The sequence below is a fragment of the Eumetopias jubatus genome, unplaced genomic scaffold (genome assembly GCF_037043125.1).
Source record: "Eumetopias jubatus isolate StellerSeaLion01/CBP00866 unplaced genomic scaffold, mEumJub1_p1.0 scaffold_13, whole genome shotgun sequence".
NCBI classification, from domain to species: domain Eukaryota; kingdom Metazoa; phylum Chordata; class Mammalia; order Carnivora; family Otariidae; genus Eumetopias; species Eumetopias jubatus.
Window position 1 is genome coordinate 24463872 of NW_028274819.1, and position 11180 is coordinate 24475051.

Here is an 11180-nt window from a genome sequence, read left to right on the forward strand (position 1 = left end):
AAAATTGAACACTTTGGGAACCAAAATAATAAAGTTCTTGATAATTTGCTATATTTTATTCTACTCAAGTATGCCAAAAAAAACAAAACAAAACAAACAAACAAAAAAAAAACCACAGTTTATAACCCCAGACTTTCTTTCCCTATTAACTATAACATTTCTCAGTCTGGCAACTATAGTAGATTAGGAGCACTCATTTTTCACCCATCCCTGTATTCATACACTTTGCCATGTAACTTTGCAGTACTCTTCTACTCTGGATGGGATGCACTGCTTCACCCCTTGACTCTGGCTCAGTCATGTCAACAAGCAAATGTGAATCCAGTAGAGACTTGGAAAAGTGCTTGCATGTTTTAGTTTGTTCTGTTGCTTCTCTGTGATTGCCACAAACACATGCTTGAGCTAGCTTGCTCCATTCATTCCAGCCAAGACTATCCTAGATCAGCCAATAACCAGATGATGCCCAGGTGGGCAAGTGAGCCCAACCCAACCTTAAAGAACTGCCAAGCCAATTCCAGACTAAATTGCCAACCTCCAGACTTGTAAGTAAAATAAAAAATGATTGTTTTAAACCACAGATCTTTGGAGAGATGATGCAAAACACAGCATTACTGAGACAATAGACAATTGACAGACACAGCAATCACACGGTAACAAATATCTTCCCTAGTAGCATTATCTTCACTTCTTAAAATAAGTCAGAGTACATTAGAGAAGGCAATAACTAACTAACTAAATAAGAATTTCCTTCTTTTTTTTCTAATTAAATTTTTTACAAAGAAATAACCTGGTCATAGATTACAATTCCCCATAGTAAAGCCTTTGTAATTGTTACAAGTCATAGTATTTTGACTATTTCCAAACTTCCATAGTGAGTGTACAGGAAGAGAAAAAGATCTTAATACTCCTTTCAGACTGGTAAAGTTACTTTTAACAATTACTGTCCTTCCCAGTTGGTTGTCTTTAAAATTAAAAACAACACTTCTGGTCATCAGTGTGAGGTTAGAATTATCCAGATGCATGCAATGGAGAGATGTTTGGAACAACTATTTTAACAAATTTAAATAAAGACATTCTAAAAAGTATTATACCATTATGGCACCATTAAAATCTATGGGAACAGTAAAGAACCTAAGTAGAGTCAGCAGTATGGGGGCTCTAACAAGATGAAGTTTATCAGGAATAAATGTCATATTTTGTGTTTGGGATTAAATAATCACCTATATGGGGATTATTTATGTATATGGTATGGTGTGGGAGAGATGTAACTTAGCACACCAACTACTTAAAATTCAATTATAGTTAATAACACCAAAAGCATGGGGAAGTAGATGAAATTAAACTGATTGAGTTTCCAGCATTGCCTGAGAAAAGGAGAGCACTCATTTATAATTGACAATAATAAGTCAAAATGCATGTTATGATATAGTCACTAAATGTAAGTAAAAAATGTGTAACTAGGGCACCTGGGTGGTTCAGTCAGTTAAGGGGCTGCCCCTCGGCTCAGGTCATGATGCCAGCATCCTGGGATCGAGCCCCACGTCCAGCTCCCTATTCAGTTGAGGTCCTGCTTCTCCCTCTCCCTCTGCCTGCCTCTCTGCCTACTTGTGCTCTTTATCTCTCTGTCAAATAAATAAATAAAATCTTTAAAAAAATTTTTTAAAAATTAAAAAAATGTGTAACTAATAACCTAATAAAGGGAAAATATGGAATTAAAACATCTGGTTAGTCCACAAGAAGGCAAAAGTGGAAAGAAAAATAAAGTAGGTGAGACAAATAAAACAAAAATACTAAACATTAACAAAAACCCCCAAATATGTCGATGGTTGCATTACATGTAAGAAAACAGAATTCTCCAATTAAAAAGCAAAGATGACAGACTAGATATGAGAAAAATGGTTTGTAAAAATCACATCTTAAATATAAAGACACAGAAAAGTAAGAATTAGCATAGAAGAAGATAAGCACGACATCTCTACCCACAAGACAGCAAAACTCATAGCAAAAAAAAAAAAATGAATTTTAACTCAAGAACCATTTCTAGAAATAAAGGCAGTAGGGTGGAGCGTGGGAAAGGATATTCACTGGTAAAAGGACCAATATACCATGAAGATAAAACAGTAAAAAGTATATGAAAGAAATAACAGAAGAACAGGTTCCAAATACATAAATAAAAATTGAGAGAAATAAAACAAGAAATTAGATAATTTTCAATCATGGCAGAAGACTTTTATATACTTCTTTCAATAACTGCTAGAAAAAGCAGACAAAAATTGGTCAGAATATATATAAAATCTTGGGGGGCCTGGGTGGCTCAGTCAGTTAAGCATCTGACTCTTAGTTTCAGCTTGGGTCATGATTTTGGGATCCTGGGATCAAGCCCAGCGTTGGGCCCTGCACTCAGCAGGGAGTCTGCTTCTCTGTCTCTTTCTCCCTCTCTCCCTTTGCCCCTTCCACCACTCATGCCTTCACTCTAAGATAAATAAGTAAATCTTTAAAAAAAAAGAAAAGCTATATATAAAATCTTAACAATATGGTTAACAAACCTGACATTATTAAAATTTATAGACATCACACCAAACAGTGATAGAATACACATTCTTTTCCAAGTGTGCATGGGACATTTGTCAAAAAGTAAAACTGTAAAATGAGATTCAAAAAATTTCAAGAAATTTATATCATTTGAAATATGCTCTCAGACCAAATTGAAATTTAAGCTAGAAATCTATAACACAAAGTCAACTAGAAAAATCACAATTACTTAGGAATTATGCAAAACCTTTTAAATGACCCATGTAGCAAACAAGAAATCATAAAAGAAATTGAAAAATATTTGTAATTTAATGAAAATGAAAATATAACAAAGCAAATCTTGAAAGATTCAGCTAAAGTAGCACATATAGGAAAATTGATAGTCTTAAAATATATAAATAAGAATAAAGTTTAAAAATCAATAATCTAAATATATGTATTACAAAAAGTGATAAAATAATAGCAAATTAACTCCAACAAAGCACAAAATAATGAATAATAAATATAAGAACATAAACTAATAATAAAGGTAAACATATAACAGAGAAAATAAACAAAGCCAAATGTGGTTCCATGTAAAAACTAACAAAAATGATTAACTGTTAACAAGATTAATAAAAAAAAGCATAAATTACCAACATCAGGAATGAAAAGGAGGTCATTACTTCAAATCTATACACACTAAAAATAAGAATATCAGATAAATAACCTTATTAAAATACCCTTATAGTTTGTAACTTTAGGCATAATATTCCCTTTAGGTATATTATACTTGAACAAAAAGTTTACTTTCAAAAATGAAGAAAATATTTAAATTATTATGGTGCTCAAGCAGCACACTGCTTCCCTACTAACCCTTAAATTCTCAAAGGTAGGCACTGTGCATTATTATTTTTATCACTAGCTCCAAGAGGACAGGGACAATACATTCTTATTAAAAATATTCTACGGTGCTCACTTGGGCAGCACATATACTAAAAATATTCTACTGCCACTATTTGCAGAAGACATAGTTTTATATATAGAAAATTCTACACTAAGGACTCTGCCATAAAGTTGTTAGAACTAATGAACAAATTCAGTAAAGTTGCAGGATACAAAATCAGCACATAAAAATCAAGTTATGTTTCTAATACTAACAACAAACTATCAAAGAAAAATTAAGAAAACAATCCCATGTACAATTACACCAAAGAGAATAAAATACCTAAGCATAAATTTAACCAAGGAGGTGAAAGATCTGTATCCTGAAATCCATAAGGCATTGATGAAAAAAATTTGAAGAAAACACCAACAAGTGGAAAGTTATTACATGCTTATGAATTGGAAGAATTCATATGTTGAAATGTCCATACTACCAAAAGGAATCTACAGATTTGATATAATTCCTATCAAAATCCCAAAGGCAGTTTAAAAGAAATAGAATGAACAATCCTAAAATTTATATGAAACCACAAAAGACCCAATAGCCAAAGCAATCTTAAGAAAGAAAAATTAAGCTGGAAACATCAAACTTCTTGATTTCAAACTATAGTACAAAACTGTATTAATCAGTATTATGGAATTGGCATAAAAACAGACACACAGACCAATGGAATAGAACAGGGAGCCTATAAATAAACCCACACACAGATAGTCAACTAACTTATGACAAAGGAGCCAAGAATATACAATAAAGAAAGAACAGTATCTTCGATAAATTCTGGTGGAAAAACTGGATAAGCCACATGAAAGAGAATGAAACTAGACCCCTCTCTTACACTATACACAAAAACGAACTCGAAGTGAATTAAAGGCAGGAACTTAAGACCTGAAAAAAAAACTCCTAAAAGAAAACATAGAATGTAAGCTCTTTGACATCAGTCTTGGCAGTGATTTTTGGACTTTGACACCAAAAGCAAAGGTAACAAAAGCAAAAATCAACAAGTGGCACTACCTCAAACTAAAAAACTTCTGCACAGCAGAGGAAACCATCAACAAAATGAAAAAGCAACCTACAGAATGGACGAAAATATCTGCAAATCATATATATGATAGGGGGTTTATATCCAAAGTAGATAAAGCATTCATACAACTCTATAGCAAAAACAAAACAAAAAACAAAAAAACAAATAGCTGGATTAAAAAATGGGCACCAAATAGACATTTTTCCAAACAAGACATCCAAGCAGCCAATAGGTACATGAAAAGATGCTCAATGTCGCTACTCATGAGGGAAATGCAAATCAAAACCACAATGAGTGATCACCTCATACCCGATAGAATGCTAAAATCGAAAAGACAAGAGTTCACACGTGTCGGCAAGGATGTGGATGAAAGGAACCCTTGTCTGCTATCGGTGGGAATGTAAATTGGTCCAGCCAATATAGAAAACAGTATGGAGCGTCCTTAAAATTTTAAAAAAGAACTACCAGATGATCCAGCAATCACACTTCCCCTTTAGTTATATATCCAAAGGAAATGAAAATGGGATATTTAAGAAATATCTGCACCCCCATTTTCATTGCAGCCTTATTCACAGTAGCCAAGATATGGAAACAACCTACATGCCCACTGACTGATGAATAGATAACGTTGTGGTATATGTGTACACAATGAAATAGTGTTCAGTCATGAGAAAGAAGGAAATCTTGCCATTTGTGATAACATGGAATATAGATGCAGTGGCAGTATCATAGCCAATGAGGTTTACCCGAGGCACGATTATTGCTAATTGAAAACTATAGATGTAATGATTCTGCATTACATTTCATTCATCACTGTGTCCCCAACTGTCTGTCACAGCCCATGGTACAGCATTAGGATTCAACAAATATGTATTAAATAATTAAATGTATTGCTTTGTGTACCTGTACTGTTATGTTAATTTCTAACACTGAATGTCACTACATTCATAACATTTAATTTGAAAATTATAGATTGAAAATATTTTAATAGTCACATACTTGCATACTTATTTTTATAAGCAAAATATCTGTTCATCTAACAGTACTTAAAATTTCTGAATCTGTTAAATAATTAAATTATCTGGGAAAGAACAGAGACTATATTCTGGTATTACACCCAAGTTCAAGGTTGAGTTGATTTATCAGTCCAACCAGGTAAACATATAGCATTCGTGATGGTAGTGAGACTTCCAAAGAAACCTAAAAGTAAATTGAATAAACTTATTTTTGATAAGATTTCAAAGATTATATGCCTAATGTATATCTTTAGAGTTTTACCATCACTGTGAGCACAAGTCATACAGTGATTAACTTATTTTAGAAGTAAGTCATATACATACATATATACATACACACATATATATATGTATGCCGATATACAAATATATTTGCCTTAAATAAAGTTAATGCATGGACAAAAATTAATTTACAAAACAAATTAGAGAGTGACTATTCACATTTCCAAGCTTTACTGTATGGTTCATTTAAATAAGAGGTAGTCCCAGGTCACTTAACAATGACTCATTTGCTTCAGAGTCAGCTTTCCAGAAACACTGTCTCATCAAGAGAGGTGTGCAAGTGGAACTGAAGTGTTATTGGGGATAAGATTCCTTTTCTGAGCAAGTGAAAAGGAGCTATTTCCCTATGATGCTTGGATTCTGTTATCGTTATGAAGCTTCTTGAGGGCAGATCCTGTATACTGGAAACACAGTAGGACTTTAAAAATTACCGGTCAGAATCAGCAAACTGGATGTTTATGTGAGTCACCTTGTAGTTATGTTGTGAAATAGTGCTTTAAAATTTATCAGTGTGCTGTCCTTTTTTGTACTTCCTGCTATTCAGGAGAGACCTCCACTGCCTAAGGAAGAATTAGGATGTTGGAGGTGGAAAGCATAGAGAAAGGAAGTGTCACTATTCGGCATCTGACTTCCAAAATAGTCACTTGAAGCCTGCTTCAAAGACAGTGCTCTTGAAAGCCACAGTGTTTAAGTGAGAACTGAAATGTTAAAGAGATTTAACAAGTTGAAAAAGGATTTTGTGTCAAAAAGGACAGCCCTAAAAAAAGAGAGCATAAAATGTATTCCCAAGGAACCAGATGAGAAGAAACACAGATGAAAAGCTAAAGGACCCCACCCAAATGGGAAAATTAAGGGTGCTCTGTCTAGGAGGCTAGAGAAAGAGAGGGCGTGAGGAGGACAGCCAGGAGGAGAGGAAGGATTACATGAAGAGGCAAAGCGTCGGACCTCCTACCGATCCTTTTCCTGGGCCTTGAGAAAACCCAGGCGACGCCCACAGGCCACCCTTCGTCCTTCCAGTGAGGGCCAGTGGGTTAGTTTTCCCCTATAATGTTAGTTTGCCTTCCCTCTGCCAAAGGATAGGGGCCTCTTAGCAACAGTTGCCAGAGCACTGCACAACACATCACATCACCCGGCAGACGTGATGGTCAACTACCATTGGTTTGCAAACATGGGAGTTCCCCAGGTGAAATTCAAAACTGGTCCCCATTATAGGGAAGGTAAGAAGAGACCAAAAAAAGGGGCAGACCACTCCATATTGTTAAGTATCAGATTTAATAAACAAGGGAACTTACATACAAGGCTTGTCTTAGGTGGCCGCAAGATGAGTAGATCTCCGCACCTGCCCACCAGAATCGTAAAAGTTTATATAGAAGACTTTTAACAAGGTTCAGTCACCTTGGGCTCAAAAACACATTACTCTCTCAAGGCTGGGTCGTTGAAACAGCTCCTGATGGGGAAATGGTGGGCAGAATCTACATTCCAAGGACAAGGAAGTGAGTGAGAAGTCTCTGATTGTCCAAGGTCCAGCACTCAGGTCAACTGGCAGTCACATCCTCTCAATGAACTCCTCTAACAACTCTGATGCAAAATTTTGTTCAGGCTACAAAAGACCCTATATTTATAACACCGTCCTCCATGGCCCAAACAATCCTAAGCCTCTAAAACAGACACAGAAACTCTGACTTCTCAGAGAGAGCAGTATGAAAGAGAAAGCACCCAGCATATATACTTGGTCAGGAATCATCAGAACCAGTTTGAGATTCCTCCTTGCTCCAAACCAGGACAGGGTGAAACTGACCCACACCACATTTCCAAGTCTAGAAACCTGTAATTTCTGAAGATCTATAATTCTATCATGTTTTTAATGTAAGAGCAGTAAAAATATCTTTTTTGTTTCCTTCTTTCTTTTTTCTTTCTTTTTCTTTCTTTCTTTCTCTTTCTTTCTTCTTCTTTCTTCCTTTCTTTTCCTTTCTTTCTTTCTTTCTTTCTCTCTCTTTTCTTTCTTTCTTTCTCTCTATTTTAATTTCTGTGTAGTTAATAGACCATGCTATATTAGTTTCAGGTGTACAATATAGTGATTACTTAGTGCTCATCAAGATAAGTGTGCTCTTAATCCCCATCACCTATTTCACCCTTCCCCCACCCCCACCTCCCCTCTGGTCATCATCTGTTCTCTGCAGTTAAGAGTCTGTTTCTTGATTTGTCTCTCTCTCTCTTTGTTTTCCCCTTTGATCTTTTGTTTTGTCTCTTAAGTTCCACATATGAGAGAAATCATATGGTATTTGTCTTTCTCTGACTGGGTTCAATGTAGAAAAGGGGGGATTCTAAACAATAAAAAGGTCTCATAGATTAAAAGAATTTATGTCAGAACTGGTGAGATTATCAGAGATCATCTCATTCACCAACTACCTCACTTTACAAATGATGAAACTGAAGCTTTGGAGAGGTCAATTTCCTAGTTCAGTGGAAAAAGCAAGACAAACTCAAGGATCTACTCCTCCCTGCCACTTATGAACTGGATGTTGAAAACTCTACTTCATTTCTTTGCATCTTACTTTATCCTCAACTATATAAACAGTTGAATTAGCCTTTGCTTATTACGTTAGTGCTAAAATTGCTACCTAAAAAGAAAACCTAGTACTAGGTTCTTTTGAGCTTAATAGTGAGACTTTCCTTTTGCAAAACAGTTATCTATCTCTGTTTTCCCTTCTGGGGTGACATTTCCTTTGGTTTCCCATAAGCAGCTTCCTTTTAACTCCAATTCCCATTTGCTTTTTATAATGGTTCCATATGAGGTCACTCCACTACCCCATCTGTCTCTAATTAACCTCTAGGCTGTTTTCCTGAAAATTATTTAGAATGACTTAGCAACTTTAATTTCTGATACTGGTATACTAGGATTCAACAGATATAGCTTAAATAGAATCAACTTGCAGCATAACATAAATAGGTGTATGCCATTTTATAATTTATTAAGTGACTTTACGTGTATTATTTTTTCTTCACAGATATATAGGCATACTTATCTTTATTTTAAGATTTATTTTGAGAAAGAGAGCACAAGCCAAAGGGGCAGAGAGAGTCTTAAGCAGACTCCACACTGAGCATAGAGCCCAACGTGGGGCTTGATCTCAAGGCAAAACCAAGAGTCAGATTGATGAGGGAGCATAAGGCTAGCTAAGGACAAAGCACAAGCTGACACCCTACAACCTCCCACCCCCACTCCTGGGTGGGATCTGTGTGACATTCCTACAGGAAGCTCCCAGCTATCTTAATGTTAATGCCTTGCTAGAGGGAAAAACAACCTTAACTTTACAATAGCCAGGCCTCTGGTATCCTGAGAATCTTCTTTAGCACATGAAAGTCTTTTTGGACACCTCCCTTTTCCTTATCTCCCCCAACTCCCAAGTATATAAACAGGCATTCCTTACAACACCGTGCCACAGCTCTTTCCGCCCACGGGTCCTGTCACCGTGCTTGCATAAAACCACCATTTTGCACCAAAGATGTCTCAAGAATTCTTTCCTGGCTGTTGGCTCCAGACCTCACCCCACCAAACCTAACCAATATTCCAAAACTACATCAAGATGTTTAACTGACTGCACAATGCAGGTGCCCCATGGTTATTTACTTTTTTAAAATACAGCATCTAGAATGTAGAATTACCTGTTCAATACTGTTTTGGAGAGTGGGGTCCGAAATCCAGGTGTCTCTGATTCAGAATCCCATGTTCTTTTGACTAAGTCATTCCTTCTTCAGAAAAATCGCCACGTTTGGCCCTTCTGTCTCTGGAGAATGAGAGTTCATAGACGCTGAATGGATTCATGTGTAAGCTTCTGGCTTAGGGGAGTGAGAGCCCAATCACAGTACCAGGCTGTATAGTAGGCAGTCCTATCTAGGGGTCAACATCACCAATCTGTTATTAACAGAGACAGGGAGCCATAGGCATGGGGCTTAGGAACTCACTGAGGCCAGATAGGAAAGCCATGAACAGGGGTCACATGCAGGTACACCAGGGATGGAGAGAAAATCTCAAGGCAGGCCTACCACCACAATAAAAGCTTGCAGAGGGGAGTTGAAGCAGGCTACTGCGAACCCAACGGGTAGGCCTTAGAAAGACATGGCCTGACATGCCTGCAATCTCCTGATTGCTTCTTCAACTGGCTTGGAGTGGATCCGAATATAAAATGGACCTTGTGGGGTCCCTAGGTGGCACAGTCGGTCAAGTGTCTGACTCTTAATTTCAGCTCAGGGCATGATCTCCGGGTCCTGGGATCTAGCCCCACACGGGGCTCTGCACTCAAGCAGGGGATCTGCCTGAGGGTTTCCTCTCTTCCTCTACCCCTACGGCCCCACACTTTCTAAAATGAATAAATAAATCTTTAAAAAAAAACATAACATAAAATAAAATAAAATGGACCTTGCTTTGTAAGATAGGAAATGACATTGAGAACATGAAGGAACTGTATTTTCTGGCCTAGTCAGTGACTTCAGAGAGATTTAGGAGGAACGCCTGTGTTGGGGGAGGCACAGTGGGGCGCTAAGTGGGAGGGCTCATGCACAGCCCACATCCTGCCTGACGTCTGATAACTCTGCGAATATACCCATTGTGTGACCATCTCACACAGGACAGAATCTGGAGGACCAATTCAGAAAGAATAAGAGGGCACTTTTGTGGCCTATAATCCCACCACATCTCTCTGTTCCTTCCTGAAATCTAATTTTGTATGTTCTAGTACTCAAAGGAAACACAGAGAGTTTAAAACTACATATAATTAGGCACATTCTCATTAAATGGTGTCTACCACCACTAACGTGGGGTGGGGTTTTTTCCATTGGAGCAGTCCTGAAAAACCATACATTTTCTCAGGCTGTACAACTGACTCACAATTCTCATTTCGGACCTTATGTTTTTCTCAGGCCATAAGATCAAAGTGGAGTTATTAGACACCCTCAATGCATCATGCATATAAACAAATCAAAAAGAGAAAATATTTTCTTTTCCCTCAAGGAGATTTAAAATCTGTAGTTAAGATTTAAGATACAGTTCTTCCCAGTTTTTGAATTAGTGACTGGGCTCCCCCAACTGGAGATTCACAGTATTTCAAGGCTTCCTCGCTGGTTGTCATGATTTAAACCAATGTGTATAAATAAAGTGCTTGATTGTTCATAATCTTCATAAACAAAAGGACCTCGTTAGGGGATTCCAAGGCTCTTTATTTTTCCATTCTTCTTTTCTTTGATTTACCGTATGATTGATCCATTTACCCTTTAATAAGCATTTTCTGAGCACTGCTATGTACTAGGTCCTATCTGAAACTGGGTAAGAGCACAAATGGAAAATTGTAACTTTGAACATGTAATTATGAACAAGACTTTGAGAAATTAAAGGGAGTCCCAAGGA

The 11180-nt window shown here is 36.8% G+C and overlaps 1 pseudogene; it reads left to right on the plus strand.

Annotated features, from left to right (window-relative positions):
- Nucleotides 1-5184: 5184 nt before the first annotated feature.
- LOC114215445 (U4 spliceosomal RNA) lies at nucleotides 5185-5265 on the plus strand (annotated as a pseudogene).
- The last annotated feature ends 5915 nt before the right edge of the window (nucleotides 5266-11180 follow it).